The following is an 18,999-nucleotide window of genomic DNA, read 5'->3' as shown; positions in this document are numbered from 1 at the left end:
ATATGCAAAGGAGCTCCTGCTACAAAAATAGCCCCTAGGCAAACATATGCTTGAGAACCCGATAAAAGAAATTAGGCTACAAAGAGTACACAGTGGTCCGTGGATGCCATACAAGCTCTGGGTTTTTTGTATCAACGTCCCTCTGAAGCTCGACAGTGTAGACAACGCTCATGTGTGATTTCCCCACGGCCTTGCCTCTGCCATTGCCTCCTTCTGCTGAGAAGCAACACACTTGTCTGCAGCATGAGGTGGATTTGGCAGCGGGGGCCTGTGTCTCCCGGGGGGGGTGTGGGGGTGCGGAACTGGAGGCTGCAGTGGCAGATTTAAGTCACTTAAATAAAATAACCGCAACAAGATCACTGAGCACGTGGGGAAGGGCGAGAGCGGCATCTCAGCCTTGGTTCACCGATAGGTGTTAGAGGCAAATATAGAAACGCAGTTTGAAGCCTGTTCACAGCAGTATGATCCCTCTTTCTATAGAAAGGCGGTGGAATACAGCAAGGGACAGGAACTGGAATTCTGCCTTGTGTGCAGACAGTGGCCTTCCTTACAGGGCTGGTTCCAGATCTTGGGCGGCCCTGGGCAGAGAGTTCCTTGGAGCCCCCTTTGCCCCCACTCACCCGTGTGTCTCATTACCTGCCCGCGCATCCTGCCCTTCTCACAAGCCCTCTGGCTGCCCGTGCTCAGGCACTCACACGCGAGGAGGCAGGGAAATGGCTGATTGGGGGGACTGGAAGTAGTGGGCCTTGCCAAAAACCTCCGGCCCCAGACACTGCCTCTCCAGGCTGTACGCCGACGCTGGAAAGCAAGAGTAAGCCAAACGATTTAGAAAGCTGATAGCGTAGACTTTGTACCGCATCCCACAATGGCTTGTTTCTGCACAGTCCTCACTTTGTGAAGAGCAGCGAGAGTCCAGATATTCCTCTCCGCAAAGGTCACTGTTGTTGGTGCACGCATTCCTTGGCCGCCACTAGGCGTATGAACTCAAACATGCCGCCAGCACCCATTCCCGCCTGAATGGACGCTTGGGATGATAGCAATGCTGTCTTGTGAGGGAGCGAGGCAACAAGACCAGCTACAAAGGCCGAGCTTGCAGCGAGCAAGGGTCAAATACTGTTTACGGTGAAAAGGCGGTGCCAAAATTATTAGGGGCAAAGTGTTTGGTTTTTCAGGGCTTGGGAAACAGGGCTTCTGCCACATTCACCCCCCTGGTGTGGATTAGCACTCAGGCCCAATGGAGCAGGGCCATAGCCCGGGGGGGGGGGGGGCACGGGTGGTGCACCCCCACCAAATCTTCCCTTTCACTGGAAGGCAGAATTGGGGGGGGGGGGAGGTGCTGCAGATTCTATAGGGGGCACCACCCCTGTGTCTGCAGCATTTTGAATGGGATTCATAAATATTTTGTCTTTTTTTAATTACAGTCAGCGCGGTCTTCTGATAATTACATTGTTTTTATACGGTCTTGCTTTTCGTTATCTGATGTCAAGAGTAGCAGCAACCTGTCTTGGTCTCTAAGAGGCTGTTATTGTTTGATATGTATAGATGAGAAGGGGACAAGGACTTTGAGCAAAGAGACCTATTAATTGTCAGTCTGCCCTTTTCCTTCCTGGTTAAGGCAGCTACGACAGCCAATGGGATCCGGCAGTAACTGCTGTTCGGCTTTTTCTAAGAACAGGGCATCACCTGTAAACTTTGCAGATCTCAAACATCTGCAGGAATGGCTCGATCTGGCCATGCTGCCCATGAAACTCCAAACCCTCATCATAAAACATCAGATTGGTAGGAATTTAACCCACAAACCTGCATACTCATTATAATGGCTGCCAAACAAGAGATTGGCTGACTCTCTTCTGTTCTATTTGTACCAGCATTTGTAGCTATCAAACTGGTATTTTTAATGATTTTTTTTTTGTGAGGGGGAGGGTGGTTTTGTTTGTCAGCAGTCGAGTTGCAGCCGATTTATGGCAACCCTGAAGGGTTTTCAAGGCAAAAGGCATTCACAGATGGTTTGGCATTGTCTGCCTCTGTGTAGCAACCCTGGAATGCCTTGGATGTCTCCCATCCAGGGATGGAATTCTAGCAGGAGCTCCTTTGCATATTAGGCCACACACCCCTGACGTAGCCAGTCCTCCAAGAGCTTACAAAAAAGAGCCTTGTAAGCTCTTGGAGGATTGGCTACGTCAGGGGGCGTGGCCTAATATGCAACAGAGCTCCTGGTAGAATTCCACCCCTGCTCCCATCCAAGGCAGGAGGCGATGTGAAAGAGCTCAGCTTGAGACGTTGGAGAGCAGCTGCCAGTCTGAGTAGGCAAGACTGACTTTGATGGACCCGGGGGGGCGGGGGGAGGGATCCATTAGGAGGCAGCTTCACATGTTCCTTGTGTGCATTTGTGCTGCTTTTGCCTTTTGTAAGCAGGTTTTTATGTTTAAGTTGTTTCAAAGGATCTGTAAAGCCTGTTTGAGCAGAGAACGGCAGGGCAAAAGAAATGCGAGGGAAGCAAAACATCTCTGACCACTTTCAGCTCTCTTTAAAAAAAAAAACTGTTATCCGTCTCCATCCTTTAAGACATGATTAAAAGTATCACAGACTGTAAGTACTGGCCCCCGATTAGAAGCTGCCCTTTGTGTACAAGAGTCAGAAATAATCAGCATAAAAATAGTTCCAATTCTCTCCCCCCCCCTCCCAACCATGTCTCATCTTCTGTTGTGGTCACGCACACAAGACACTGTGCAGCAAATAACCAAAAAGAAAAAGTTAATCGTACTTAAGAAAGGGTCAAGGATTATTTTCCCATTTTTACTTTTCTCAGTACAGTATTTTTTTTTTTAAATAACATTATTTAGACTGAGCTCTCAAAGTGAACCGATCTTCTTTTAATCAATGCGAGGGGTTTTGCTTTGTTCTTTTCCTCCCTCCTGGTTTGAAGAGCACTCAAAAAAAATCTGTCTTGTCCTGTTCTACAAAGACAAACCCAGAGAACAATAAGGATTTTCTTCATTGGGGGGCAGTGTGTCAGAAAACACACACACACCCCAGAAAACCCCTCCATTGTTCTGGCAGGTGGCTAAATTTTATGTATTAAGGCTGGAAGAATGTAATAAGCAGATTTTTAAGGAAGTAAGCGAGGAGGTTACAGGGATGAGTCAAAAAGCGGGGCTTTGTGGGACTGGTGTGATTTCACTGGCCTGGGGATCCAAGACTGGGACGAACTAGCAAAAAAGAGCAAGCTAATAGGACTGGGACCAACTCACAGCAGATGGGGCAGGCTCGGGAAGGAAGTTAACACATTATTGTAGACAGCATAGCCAGCTTCAAGAGGGGATTGGATAAGCATACGGAGCAGAGGTCCATCAGTGGCTATTAGCCACAGTTTATCATTGGAACTCTCTGTCTGGGGCAGTGATGCTCTGTATTCTTGGTGCTTGGAGGGGGTGCAATGGGAGAGCTTCTAGTGTCCTGTCCCCACTGATGGACCTCCTGATGGCACCTGGGTTTTGGCCAGTGTGTGACACAGAGTCTTGGACTGGATGGGCCATTGGCCTGATCCAACATGTTCTTCTTGGTGATGAAGGAGGAGACAAAGGGACTCCTTGCTCCTTGAGTTCAGGCATACTGGTAGAGCAGTGGTTCCCGACTTTTTTGGTATGGTATCCCACAAGTCCAAATTGACTTGATATGGTGAGCCATCCAGGGCTGGCCTTGGCATTCATCTAGTTCAGTATTCCTTGTTCTACAGTGGCTAAGCCGATGTTTTTGAGGAACCAAAAAACATCACACCAAAGGCGCAGCTGCTCCCACTATGAACGTCAAGGAAGTGTCATTCCAGCATACACAGTCTGGCCTTTGACTACCCTCTCTTCTGTTACTCCCAGGGCTGATTTCATAGCAGGAACTCCTTTGCATATTAGTTCACACTCCTCTGATGTAGCCAATCCTCCAAGAGCTTACAGGGTTCTTCGTACAGGGCCTACTGTAAGCTCTCGGAGGATTGGCTACATCAGGGGTGTGTGGCCTAATATGCAAAGGAGCTCCTGCTACAAAAAAAAAGTCCTGGTTACTCTCTCTCAACCCCCCTCCCCCAAGACTCTTAAGAAACTCACTCTGGTGATCAATTTTTACTTGATCAACATATATATGCAGAGACAAAAAAAAAATACCAACTACTGTATGACATGGAAGATACTGTTTTTGGAGTCATAGCTTGGTTTCCAAAATACAATAGCGAGTAATGGAAAGAGCAGGAGCAGGCTAAAGGGAGGGCTGGCCGCAACCCACTTTTGGGTCCCAACCCACAGGTTGAGAGACACTGTGCCAGAGGATCAGGTACAGCCAAGGAGACTGAAACATGAGATGACAGCCAATCTTATGAACGCCAGTCGAGGGGCAGGTCTAGACAGTTTCTGACATGAAGGTGCTGGAACAGAGGAACACGAACCACTGTATCCATTTTCACCCCTCAAAAACATCGGCTTAGCCACTGTAGAAAAGGGAATGGTGTAGCAAATGGTCCCAAAATCCAGTTTGCTTGGTCAAGTCAAGAGCAGTTGGCCACACAACACACAACACTCTCTTGCGTTTATACAGGCCACAGAAACTGGCGTGCCTTAAACCGCGCTGTGCCAAATGAACTTAGACAGCTTAGACGCTGAGTGGATTGTCTCAACAAGCGTTGATTGTACTTTTCTCCTGATATAGCAAATTTACTTTGATAGCTTAAGTTGATTTAGCTAGGATTAGCAACGCTAATTCTGTGACACTTTGATGGCTTAAGTGTGTGTGTGTGTGTATATATATATACACACACACACATACACACACACTTAGTGACACTAAGTAGCAGGCTATTCAAGCTAGAACTTAGCATTTTATTGACAAAGTGTTTCGTCTTGTCAATAAAAATGACAGTAAGCCACCCACAGCTTGTGCATAAATATTATATAACCATTTAACATAGCAGCATCAAAATTATGATGAGATGCCAAACTGAATGAAAAATGAACACGATGTTCTCATGAGGCTGACGCATTATTCATTAATCACCTGGAGATCCCTTCCCCACCCCCAATATCCTTGCCATTTATGTACGTGGGTTTTTCCATAAATAGGATTCTTTCGGCATCCGGTTACGGGTGGTTTTTATACAGGCAGGCTTGCTATACTCTCTCTTTCATACAACTCAAGGTCCAACTAAAATCAGGTCTGTGGAAATAAATGCTGTTTTGAGCATCAAGCTGTAACGCAGAGGGGACCGTTTGCATCACGGCAAAGTGGAAGAAAGTCTCGATTGAGCCGACAAAAATTGTGTTAAAAGATGGGGGCGCATTTTCACACTTTTTTGGCAAGCCATGTTGTAGTCACATGCAACCAGGGCCTCCAGCCCTTCTATTCTGAGTGGCTGCATCCGATCCTCATCTGACTGATTAAGAATGAATTGGGTCCATTCGTTAATCCATTCATTGAATCCATTCATTCACTGGGTCAATTAATTCAGCTTTTGAGATAAGTTCAACGAGGGCTACCATGTGGGACAGAGAAGGTGGAATCCTCAGCATTTCTGGATTCCATTAAATTCAGCAGTGCTTTCTTCTACGTAACTGTACCTAGGATTGTTACCTTAGAGGTGTTACTATTTGGAAAATAGCTAAATCCCCATTATATATAGAAATGTAGGTTCGCGCATTATTGAAATAGAAAGACGATAGGGTTATTTCCCCCAATTTAAGTGCATGGACTCTTACCTGGAAGAACTGGGTTGAATTGCCCACTCCTCCAGCTGCTGGAATGGCCTTGGGTCAGACGTAGCTCTCGTAGAAGTTGTCCTTGGAAGGGCAGCTTCTGGGAAAGCTCTCTCAGCCCCACCTACCTCTCAAGGTGTCTGTTGTGGGGGGGGGGGACTTTCTGTCTGTTGTGGAGGAGGGGGGAAAGGTAAAGGAGATTGTGACCGCTCTGAGATTCAGAGTATAGGGCGGGATATAAATCCAATATCATCATATGAACATATCAAGCTGCCTTATACTGAATCAGACCCTTCTGGGTCCATCAAAGTCAATATTGTCTACTCAGACTGGCAGTGGCTCTCCAGGGTCTCAAGCTGAGGCTTTTCACACCTACTTGCCTGGACCCTTTTTAGTTGGAGATGCTGGGGATTGAACCTGGGACCTTCTGCTTACCAAGCAGATGCTCTACCACTGAGCCACAGCCCCGTTCATGGCTCTCCAGGGTCTCCAGCTAAGGTTATTCACGCCTACTTGCCTGGACCCTTTTTAGTTGGAGATGCCGGGGACTGAACATGGGACCTTCTGCTTACCAAGCGGATGCTCTACCACTGAGCCACCGTCCCTCCCTTCCTCCGTCCTCATCTTTGTCTTCATTCTGAGGGATGTTACTCCACCCCAGATCATCACTGCCCCAGATTCTTAAAATGTGACGGGCCAGTGGGCGATGCTGAACAACTCAACCCCAGAGAGCCCCTTATTTCGAAATGTGTGATGTGACGGCCCTCGCTCACTCAGCGGCAGCCTCCGCCTGAAAACCTCCCTCTCTCTCTATGTTACGAGGGTGAGAGGAAGAAACGTATTGATGAAATACAGCTGCTAATAATGAACAATCTGGAAACAGCAGAAGTGGCATGACGAGGTTTGTGTGACTGCAAAGAGGGACAAAAGGAGCCGGCGATGCATTTGATGCCTCTAGCAGCTGGAAGGCCTTTTTGTCAAGAGGCAAATGCAGTCACTGGTATTATTGCGAGGGAATAGAGCAGGTTGCCGTTCTCTTTCCCTCGCTGGGGCCTTACATTTCCAACACCAGCGGTTTAATTTAGAAACTGCTGAGATGATTGTCAACACCTCAGCGCTTAACAGCACTAGTCAGAAAGGTCTCTCATCTGACACTCGCCTTATATAAGAAACTGGGTTGGATCCAGCCAAACTTTTTCTCTCACGCAGTCCCCCCCCCCCCCCCCCGTCCCACATGATTTCTGTACAGGCCGGCTGCATGATTCTGCCCGTTTTGGCAGCTGAAAAGGACTCCCCTCCTTCCTTTTCCGCTACCTGGTTGGATGCAACCCTCTCTTTGAGGCAAAAGAGCAGAAATGGTTTCGTGTGATCCACAGGTGTTTTAACATCAAGTGCATTTGAGGGAGGATCATGGAACATACAGAGCGGTAAAGCTGCAGCATTGCAGTCCAAGCTCTCTGCTCATGACCTGAGTTCGATCCCAGAGGAAGCTGGGTTTGGGTACCCGGGCTCAAGGTTGACTCAGCCTTCCATCCTTCCAAAGTCAGTAAAATGAGTCCCCGGCTTGCTGGGGAAGGCAATGGCAAACCACCCTGTAAACAGTCTGCCGTGAAAACATTGTGATGCGATGTTATCCCAGAGTCGGAAATGACTGGCGCTTGCACAGGGGACTATTTTTATCTTTAATGGAACATACCTTGTAATCTTACTTTTAAAGGTCTAACATAAGTAAGGGAGGCATAACCATAACAAATAAGGTTGCCAGCTTTTTTTTTAATACCGGCCTCCTCTGCTCCTTTATTCTGTAAACTTAGCAGGTACTAATAGCCACCTCTGTGCCATGTTTCACTCGGTTATTTCTGCACGAGCCAAGCTGGGGTTTTGTTCCCTGATCAGATTGGCAACCTTAAACTAGCAAGCCAACCAGAACGTGCCACCGAGTTTTAATCTGAGCTAGAATCTGAGTGTTTTCTCTTTTGTGCTCTTAAGAGAGGCTGCAAAGTTAACTTTTCCATTTTGTCGATTTTCTTCTTAAAGGCTGCAAAATTAAATTCTTTGCTTCTCGAACACAACGAATTTTTAAAGCAGGCCCAGCTGATACAGCGAGACAAACCCTTTCGCCGCCACTGGGCCTGTGGACTTTCCTACAAGACTGCACTATTGATGTAAATACATCCCGAGACAGTTTCTATAAGCTTTTAGTTTTCTAAGATCTATTAGTTTAGTGTTTATTAAAAATGTATAGAATTATTAGGTATTCAGGTAAAGATATTTAAAATAGAAAAAAAAAAACCCACATGGCAAACATAAAGCTATTTTGACACAGATAAAGTTAAAAAGAGAGAAAAAGACACTTTTGACCACTGGACTACCCTATTTTGTGATTCTCTTCGTCCCGGCATTTATATCCTTTCTGTTTTCATGGCCTTTATTATAAATGCTATGGGCGTCTTAACCACATGCCACTGGCACTAAGTCAATTTGGCAAATGCCTATTGTGATTTGCGGTTCTAAAGCCCTTTTAAAATGAATGCCTCCTCTGTATCGATTTCTTTTAATTAAATAAATAAGCCTGGGCATAAATTAAGGCGCTTGCCACCATTTGGCAAGATGGAGTAGCAGAAATGATCCTCACATGTAGCTATTTTCAGTCACATTCCTGCGGTTGTTGCAGAGAGGGGGAGAGGAAAGAAAGCGTGGAAATGCTGGCCAATCGACGCAGAGAAACACTTGCTTTTCAGGGAACTGCATTCTGGTTAGGATGTGGCACTGCTACCCATGTGTTTTGAATGGTACGGAGTTTGTACTACTGTGGATGTAGGGTTAATTTCTCCAAATCACCACCGGCATCTGATTGCAATGCCAGGGTTCCACCCTGGAACACAAGAATAGCGGAAGACCCAAGAAGGTGCCTACCCCCCCCCCTTCGTTCCCCCACACACTAATATTCAGGGCTTTTTTTGTAGCGGGAACTGGTGTAATGGTTAAGTGTGCTCACTCTTATCTGAGAGAACCGGGTTTGATTCCCCACTCCTCCACTTGCACCTGCTGGAATGGCCTTGGGTCACCCATAGCTCTCGCAGGAGTTGTCCTTGAAAGAGCAGCTGCTGTAAAAGCTCTCTCAGCCCCACCCGACTCACAGGGCGTCTGTTGTGGGGGTGCGCAGGAAGGTAAAGACTCTGAGATTCAGAGTATAGGATGGGATATCAATATCTCTTCTTCTTTGCATATTAGGCTACACACCCCTGATGAAGCCAATCCTCCTGAACCTTACAGTAGGCCCTGTACTAAAAGCCCTGTAAGCTCTTGGAGGATTGGCTACATCGGGGGGGGTGGCCTAATATGCAGAAGAGTTCCTGTTACAAAAAAAGTCCCGCTAATATCCATATCATGGATGACGGGGAATGGCGCTGAGATGCAGAGGATGGTGTTTGTAGACGAACTGAAGCTCCGGGTTCTGTTTTCTAGGAGTTAAGCTACCAATGGGGGGAAATGTTATCCCATTGGCTGCTGAAATCTTTCTACTCTCCCTTACTTCCTGTGTTGAACTGGTGCTACTGTACATTCTGTTTCATAAAGACTGGAAGGTTATCTGTTGGAGCCAACAGGCTGTTATTACCAAATTCTAAGAATAAAGGTTTTATCATTCCCGATGCCAGCCTGACCAAAGCCGTTGATGAAATTGAGAGGAATCAGGCCACGGATCAGAGTCTCCATCTCTTTATACGCACATTGCTGAGTTCTTTATTTGCCATGACAGCCCTTCCCTGAGCTGACTTCCCTATTCTATTTCTTGTTCAGTGTAATTGCTTACTTTACCCTCGTCATTTGTTTGAGCTGTAAAGATTGAAACTAGCATACAATTTGAGTGGCAATTTCTCACATGTACACACACACACACACAAAGTGAATTTACCTTTTTTGAAAATCAATTTTTGTAACAAGTTATTTATATGATACTACTAAATAAACTGGGTTTTTTTTCCTAATTTGATTTTTTTAAAAAAAAAATTCATTCCAACTTTTATGTATGAGATTAATGCTAAAAAAGGATGGCGCAACAGAAGAGAAGGGTACAGAAACCGACAGATATTGAAAGGTTAAACATAACGGAATGCCCGTTTTTTTCAGGTGCCATTGGAAGCAATTGGGTAACGAAGAATCAGGATGTGCTCTCATCATACACCATCTACTGAAGAAAGAGCTGCAAAAAACATAAAGATCCCAAGATATAACCCAGGGGTGGCCAAATATGCTTAACGTAAGAGCCACATCAAATAAATGTCACATTTGAGAGTCGGAAGATATGAACATCAGATGTTTGAGAGAAGGAAGGAAGGAAGGAAGGAAGGAAGGAAGGAAGGAAGGAAGGAAGGAAGGAAGGAAGGAAGGAAGGAAGGAAGGAAGGAAGGAAGGAAGGAAGGAAGGAAGGAAGGAAGGAAGGAAGATGATAGAGAGACAGAGAGATGATGGATGAATAGATGACTGCAGGTGGAAAGAAAGCAACTTAATCCCCAGGCCAAAGGAGGCCCGTTTGAAATCTACCAGGGATCGGGCCTTCTCGGTAACGGCACCTTACTGGTGGAACCAGCTGCCGGAGGAGGTGAGGGCCCTGCGGGACCTCGGGCAGTTCCGCAGGGCCTGCAAGACGGCCCTCTTCTGGCTGGCTTACAACTAACGGACACTGGGAATTTTGGATGGTGGTAGGGTGCATTCTGATAGACCGCTGGTTTTTTATGTTTTTGTTTTATTAACTTACTGTTTTAAACTGGTGCTAATTGATGTTTTAAAGTTAAACCTATGTTAGATTTTATATGCTGTGAGCCGCCCTGAGCCACTTCGGTGGGAAGGGCGGGATATAAATCGAAATATAGATAGATAGATAGATAGATAGATAGATAGATAGATAGATAGATAGATAGATAGATAGATAGATAGATAGATAGATAGATAGATAGATAGATAGATAGATAGATAGATAAATTTTAAATACATTCTCCAAGCCACAGGCTGGCTTGGCTTGGAGAAGCGGTTAAAAGAGACAAATGCCTTCCCCAAACTGGCTGAACAAGGCAGTGAGGGTTTTGAGGCTACACAATATGTGTGAAAGGGCCACATGTGACTCCCGAGCCACTGTTGGGCCATCCTGATAGAACCAGTAAAGATGCCAGCTCTGGAATGGGAAGTGCCTGGAGATTTGAGAGGTGGGGGTGGAACCTGGCGGAGGGCGCAGTTTGGGGAGGGGAGGGACCTCAGCAGGGGATAATGCCGCACAGTCCCCCTTCAAATTCAGCCATTCTCTCCAAGGGTACCAATCCCTGTTCTCTGAAGGCCAGCTGTTATTCTAGGAGGTTTCTGGGTGCACCCTGAAGGCTGGCAACCCTATTGAAACCCATCTCCATATTAAATCATCAGCATCTCAGGCGCATCATTAAAGTAATCCAGCCCTGTTGACATCACTGAACTGACATCAACCAGTTTTCACCCAAGTCAAACCAGCTAGAGCTCTTGAGAACGGGATAAGTCCTTCCCTCTCAGACACAACTCCAATTTCTCGCTTGAAAAGCCCCAAATCCTGCTTCTTTAACAGCGTTCCCTCTAAGCTGAGTTCATGTGAGCTCGCTCACAGTTTTTAGCCTCCGGCTCACACATTTTTTGTCTTAGCTCAGCCTGCTCAAGAAGCATCACCCCCGAGCACACTGATTTATGCAGCAGCTCACCACTTCAATGCCAGCAGCTCACAATGTAGAACTTTTGCTCACAAGACTCCGCAGCTTAGAGGGAGCCTACCCTGTAAAACAAGGTTTGACCTGCGGGAGCTGAAGGGGGGGGGTGCTTTAGGAACTGCATTAGCCCCAACTCTGTCATTGCATGGCTAAGTGAAATGCCATGAAATTGCTACTTTCTTATATTTTGCGAGGCTTATAACTACGGTTGCAAAGTCCCTGGCAGTGGACTGTTTTTGCGCGCACAAAGCGCAATGACGTTGCTTGGAAGTGATGTCATTGTGCTGGTGACGTCACGCACCAGCCATTCTAGGACCGTCTGGGAAAACTCTATGGTTTCCCCAGACACTTGAGGAATTTGGGAGGAATTTGGGAATTTCCCTCCCAAATTGCTAGAGCATCCTGGAAAACCATGGAGTTTTCCCAGATGCTCCTAGAGCAGCCAGTGCGCAACATCAATGGCACAATAACATCATTTCCAAGTGACATCATAGCGCCAGTGATGTCAGCAGAGGATCTGCTGGCCCACTGTGGGCCAGCGAGTTGAGAACCTCCAGGGTGGGAGAACCTCTGCCCGGCCGGGGGACATGGCAGCCCTACTTATAACTGGTTAACGCAAGCAAGTTCTTCATTGCTGTAACATTTATGAGGCTTCCCCCCCCCCTTTAGGTGTCACAAATTCTTTTTATGGGCTGCTAATAGATTCAACCTTCACTTCGTCTTACGTAGGCTGGAAAGCTGCATTTTAATAACATGTAAATGGCCACCCTGCCATTTAGAGTCTTAGTCCAGACCTTCAGGAATATGAATTCAAGCAGGAACTCCTTTGCATATTATCCTTTTTGTACTGCATAGATCCTTTTTGTAGCAAGAACTCCTTTACATATTAGGCCACACACCCCTGATGTAGTCAATCCTTCTGGAGCTTACAGTAAGCCCTGTACTAAGAGTGCTGTAAGCTCTTGAAGGATTGGCTACATCAAGGGTGTCTGGCCTAATATGCAAAGGAGTTCCTGCTACAAAAAAAGCCCTGAATTCAAGAATAGCTTGGCTCATTCCCACTGGCCCGTGGAGACCAACAAGGTTTTTGAGGCATTTGCTTTTGAGAGTCCACGCCCCCTTCGTCAGATGCAAGTGCGGAGGCAGCCCTTTCAGGCATGCTTCACAAAAGCAACCGAAAAAGACCAGCGCAAATCCCAGCAGTCAAGACACTAAGATGTAATTGGGTGCGCACATTGATGGCATTCCTCTACTCTGCAAGATCGACTGGTACCACCCACTCCTCTGTTTTCTTCACTCTGAGACTACAGAAGGCAAAGGTGTAGATGCATGCACCAGCTGTCCATATGGAGCCGGTAGTCTGAAATTACTATAGAACAGGGGTGGCCAAACTGTGGCTTGGGAGCCACACGAGACTCTTTCGCCCATATTGGCTGCTTACAGACCGGCACTTTGGGTCGACTCAGAGATGCCTCTAAAGCCGACCCAAAAAATCTGTGCAGGCAGCAACATCTGCCGGCCGTCTTCCTCCTGTCCTCACCCCATCTTCCAGGCTCCTTTGACCAGCTCAAAAAGCTACCACTTCCAAAGCGGTAGCAAATATTGGAGCTGGCTGTCAGTCGCCTCCCCACCGTCTGGACGGGGAAGGGCGCAAGCGGGGCGACTTGGCGGTCTGGAGCTGCCAAGCCGCCCCAAGCTGTTCTGGGCTTTTTTTAAAAAGGAAACCAATCAGAGCACTGGTGTGCTTGTGCACACAAGCACTTGCTCCACAAAGGGGAAAAAAAGGAATCCGGCTTCTAGGGCGCCTTCCCATGTGGCGGTGCCCAGCAACCTCACGGATGGGATGGGGCCGCATCACCGGGGACCGTCTGGAGGCTCCAGGATGGCTCTTTTTCGGGCCACCTCCCAGCCGTCTCAGAATGCCCGTCTGTTCTCAGCCAAACTGTGGCTTTCAAAGCCCCCACTGCCCCGTCGGTTGGCTTGGAGAAGGCATTTCTCTCTTTAACTCACTTCTTCAAGCCAAGCCAGATGGTGGCTTGGAAAATGCATTTAACGTTAAAGTTGCTTTCTTTCCACCTGACCCTCCCATCTATTTGCTTTGCCTGCCTGCTTGCCTGCCTGCCTTCCTTCCGGCCCTCAAATACCTGACGTTCATGTCTTGCAGCTCTTAAGCATCTGACATTTATTCTTTACGGCTCTTAGCAGGGCTTTTTCTGTAGCAGGAACTCCTTTACATATTAGGCCACACACACCCTGATGTAGCCAATCCTCCAAGAGCTTACAGGGGCTCTTCTTACAGGGCCTACTGTAAGCTCGTGGAGAATTGGCTACATCGGGGGGTGTAGCCTAATATGCAAAGGAGTTCCTGCTACAAAAAAAAAAGCGCCCTGGCTCTTAGGTTAAGCAAGTTTAGCCACCTCTGCTATAGAATAATTAACCCCAAGAAGTAGATTGTTCAGCAGCAGAACCCCACCATGAAACCCTTCTTCCCTCTACATCTCCTATGAACTGGCTCCTATGGGACATGAAACTCTTACCTGGATCCAGTTCCTGGGCTCTCTGCCTTTGCCGGATTCTTCTGTAGGACTCACTAGTCAATGGTGAGCATGAAAACGAAGTGCAGAGATGCAGACTGCAGCGGGCTCGACTCTCGCTGTCTCACACCAAGTTCTTTGGGAGAAGACAAATGGGTCGCAGTTAACAAAACTGTTATGAGAATGTAGAGCTTCCAAGTCCAATTCAACAAATATCTGGGGATTTTGGGGATGGAGCCAGGAGACTTTGGGGGTGGAGTCAGGAGATACTGCAGTGGAGCCAGGAGAAAAGGTGTGACAAGGAGTTCTGGCCATCACTTTTAAAGGGACCATACTCCTTTTAAATGCCTTCCCTCCATTTGGAATAACGAAGGATAGGGGCACCTTCTTTGGGGGCTCACAGAATTGGACCCCCCTGGTCCAATCTTTTTGAATCTTGGAGGATGCTTTGAGGAGAGGCATCTGATGCTATGCTGAAAATTTGGTGGTCTACCTCAAAAAATACCACCACCACCCAAGAGCCCCAGATACTGGTGGATCAATTCTCCATTATCCCCTATGGGAATCAGTCTCCATAGGGAATAATGGAGTGCCCAGCAGACATCCCCTCCTTGCTTTCTGATGACCCTGAAGCGGGGGGGGGGAGGCCTCCAAACCGGGGGATCCCCTGCCCCCACCTGGGGATTAGCAACCCGATGAGAATGGCACAGCCTGTCCCCAACTCCTCTGCCCAGAAACTGGGGTCACCAGGTCAAGTTCTCTGCACCCACCAACACAGCCTCTCTATACACACTCCATCAGCGTTCACTGATGGAAGAAAAGCAGGACTCTGTCATTGGGAACCCTGTGGAGATAGCCCCTGACAATATGCGACCATACACTGCCTGTCCTGGGGAGCTGTGATAAATGGGACTTCTCCCCACCCCCCACCCCCCCCACCCCCACCCCCCACTGTCAACCACAACGACAGGAATTTATGTAGTTGACACTCCAATGAAGATCTCTGATGTGAATAGTCTGGAGGGAAAAAATACATCCAGAACTGCTCTCTTGAACTGTTACGTCCGTCTGAGACGACTTACAATGGTAGAAACAGTCTCTAGTGCCCAATTTGAATTGTATCACTATTGGAACAACTCATAGCTCAAGTCTTTTTTGGCTGTTATTTAACAGTCATGCATTCGAATCAATTAATTAATTGATCTGTTTTCCAGCTGCAACTGTTTTCCAGTTGTTTCAACTCTCTCTCTCTCTCTCATAGTGTCAATGGGAAATATCATCGGACTGGAATTCTAGCAGGAGCTCCTTTGCATATTAGGCAAAACACTCCTGATGTAGCCAATCCCCCAAGAGCTTACAAAAAAAGAGCTTTGGGAGGATTGGCTACATCAGAGGGTGTGGCCTAAGATGCAAAGGAGCTCCTGCTAGAATTCCACCCCTGAATATTATCTGTCTCCCAGGACACCATTCAGGTTTTTTATCGCCACCCTTAACCCATTCTTGTTTATGCCATTTTGCTGAAATCCACCATTTAAGAAAAGAGGAATCATCAGCCACCACTGATTGCTAAGACCTTTGGCTGTTCAGGGGTCATTTTGTAGAAAAAGAGATGCCGGAGCTCATTAGCACAACTCATTTGCCTATGCCACACACCCCCGACATTACCAGAAGGTGCACTAAATTATACCAGCTCAGCATCTACCTTAAAATGCTTCTTGAATTAGAACTGTCATAATAAAACCTGACTCCTATCCAATGTTCCCTCGAAGCTGCAGAGTCTTGCGAGCAAAAATTCTACTTTGTGAGCTACTGGCATTAAAGTTGTGAGCTACTACATAAATTAGGGTACTCTGGGGTCACACTAAGGCAAGACAAAAAAGTGTGAGCTGGAGGGTAAAAATCTGTGAGCTAGCTCACACTAACTCAGCTTAGAGGGAACACTGCTCCTAACATACTTTTTAAATTACTTTCTCCTATACGGCCACACTGGCGTGATGAAGATTTTCATCCATCTCCTTTTGGCGTTTTGGTTTTCCCATTTTTTGTGGGGGGAAATCTTAGAAAGTTTGTTGAGTTCAGCAAAATTCTCACGGGGGGGGGGGGGTTGAACAATGGACCCCAGAAGCAAGTATTGGGGGGGGGGGGTTTAGAAAAGAAAGAGCACAATAAAATTTAGAGTTCCTGAGCTCCTGCCCAAAACAAGGCCTGGCTGTCTGGAGCTAGCGAAGGTCGGGTTGGGAACTTTGCAACCACCTCCTGCCGCTGCGGCCTGTCGCAGGGACTTGAACAGCAGAAACCAGCAGCTGAGGCAGTTCGACTCCATACTGCAAAAAGCTTCACCTGCTAAGTGACGTCTTAAAGACGCAACTGTGAGCCTGGCCCTAAAGTCGACAGCTCCTCTGTTGAAGCAGGGTGGGGAGACTCAAGTGGTTTCCTTTTCGATAGAGTTGCTCTCTCAGTGCCGGCCCTAGAATGCAAGGTGCCCTGGGCAGACTCCCTGCCTGATGCACCCCACGCTGCCTCTCGCCCTCCATCCGCCGCGCCACGCTCCACCGTGCCGTACTCTGTCGCACGCGCACCCCTCTGAAGCTCACCGCAACGAGGCTGAGCCCTACCGGCTTTGAGACAGCCGCACTTTTTTGAAGCCAGCACGAGAGGAGGCTTCTCCCCCCCTCCTTTCCAGAACCGGAAGTGAGGCGGAGCGAAGCCTCCTCCCACGCTAGCTTCAAAAAACGTGCGGCGGCCTCAAAGCTGGCAGGGCCCAGCCTTGTGGGGAGCGTGGTGGAAGGGGGGGGGGCGGAGGTGGCAGCAGCAGTGGTGGCAGGCGAGAGGCAAACTAAGCGGTTTTCTTGGGCACCGGGAGGGGGGGAGCCCAATTCGGCACCCCCCACCCGTCACCCTTGGCAACCGCCTAGTTTGCTTAGTGGACGAGCCGGTCCTGGTAGAGACGCAGCCCCCACGTTTCGGACAAGAGTCTGTGCTTTTAACAGCTGATTAGGGGATAGAAATCTAAGGAGACGGCATGCTAGGAAGCACGTCTTGCGTTTCTACCTGTGCAACAGATAATGAGCACACATTGTCTTAGCAAGAACAAAAGCTCAAAAAAACTCCTGCATTAGTTATATAGCATATATAAAACGTCTGCCTTGCATCTCCATCCAGATGCCTGATACGTGCAATGCTACATAGAGAATCCTTCCTTTTCACTACATAAACAGTTAGGGGCGACTCGAGAGATGCCTCAGAAACCGACCCAAAAATCCTTGCAGGTGGGAACATCTGCTGCCCAGCCCCATCCCGTAATCACCCTGTCCTTCGGCGGCCTCGGAACGGCTCAAAAAGCTACCACTGTTGAAGTGGCAGCAAATATTTGAGCCACAAGCAGGGGTCATTTTGTAGAAAAATAGGTGGTGGAGCTCATTAGCATACCTCATTAGCATATGCTGCCCCCCCCGCAGCCAAAAGCAACCCAATGCAAGAAAGGAGAGCCCTGGGTGACCGAGGCCAGCTTGGGCTGGCAAGAGATCCAGTCAGCCCAAGCAGGCCTCGCTCGCCTGGGGCTCTCCTGGACCACCAGCCCCCACAGTCAAAATGCCAGCAGGTCACCCACTGCCCAAAATCACATAAAAAATGGAGAAAGGGTAGCGAGGGCTTCTCCAGGGGTTAATGAGGGCTGCTGGGGGCGTGGCAAAGCCCCTGGTGGCTGATTGGCTGGCTGCCCGCTCTCCTAATCCAGGGATTGTTATGCAGCTGCACCTACTATTCAATGGACAAGGTAGGTGGGGAGGAAGAGGGGGAACTCTCAGAAAGCTCCTGCTGAATCTGAGGCCTGGCCACAGGCAAGTCACCTCTTCGGTGTCTGGAAAGGGAAGTGTGCAAGCAAAGCCTTGGCAGTGTGAAACCGCCAAGCCGCCCTAAGCCATTTCCAGCTTTTCTTTCGTTTTTTTTGGGGGGGGGGGGTAAAAATTAGTCAGAGCGCATGAGCGCATGACGTTGGGGGAGAACAAGAGCAGTCCAGCTTCTGAGGCACCCCCGTCTGATCACGCCAAGCCACCTTGCAGACAGGATGGGACCGCCTCACCAGGGAGCGGCACGTGGAGGGTTCGGGATGGCTCTTTTGGGGCCAGCCCAATTTGGGACACCTCCAATCTGCCCCTAACTGCCGGTCCGTGATCACCCATAGTGACCTTCCTCTTATTTTGCACGTTCCCTCTCTTGCACAGTTTCCCCCACCCACCACCCACCCACAATCGATCCCGCACAGATCAGAAACAGGCTTAACGAGATGGTTATAATAAGCACGCTGGAAATCTCCTTGAAGTTCTGGAAATATTCTCTTCGAGCTGAACTCCATTACAAAACAAACAAAAGATCCCTCATTGAAACCAGGGGTGGAATGCTAGCAGGAGCTCTTTGGCACATTTGGTCACAACAGCCCTGATGTAGCCAATCCTCCAAGAGCTTACATTTTTGTAAGTTCTTGGAGGATTGGCTACATCAGGAGGGTGCGGCCTAATATGCAAAGGAGCTCCTGCTAGAATTCCACACCTGACTGAAACCTTCATGTTGCCAAGCAGGTATAACAGATGGAAACCGAATCCCAGCGATAAAAAACACTGTGAAGTTTCCCGTAACAGCTACCTAACCCCCTCGGTTTATTTTTCTAGCAGGGCTCTTGAGCTTTTAACAACGGCCGTGCCCACAAACTTTAATAAAGAGAACCATTTCCTAGCATGAGGAGCTGGGGACAGAGAAAGTTTCGTTTGCCTGCTGCAAGAGCTCTTAAAGGCAGTGGAGTTGTGCCAGAAAAAATGTCGGTATCTTTACTAGAGTTGCATATATTTGCTGAGGCCAAACGTGCTGGGACAGAATTCCTATCACATTCCTACTCATCCCTTCAGCGTTGTGGCTTCTGCGCAGGCACACATGCACAGTCGCACGCCTGCCACGATGGGCTATAAATATAATTAATAAATACGAGGAGGAGGAGGAGAAGAGGAAGAA

The sequence above is a fragment of the Heteronotia binoei genome, chromosome 7 (assembly GCF_032191835.1).
Source record: "Heteronotia binoei isolate CCM8104 ecotype False Entrance Well chromosome 7, APGP_CSIRO_Hbin_v1, whole genome shotgun sequence".
In the NCBI taxonomy this organism is placed as follows: Eukaryota; Metazoa; Chordata; class Lepidosauria; order Squamata; family Gekkonidae; genus Heteronotia; species Heteronotia binoei.
The sequence above is the reverse complement of the archived record's forward strand: the minus strand, read 5'-3'. Positions refer to the sequence as shown.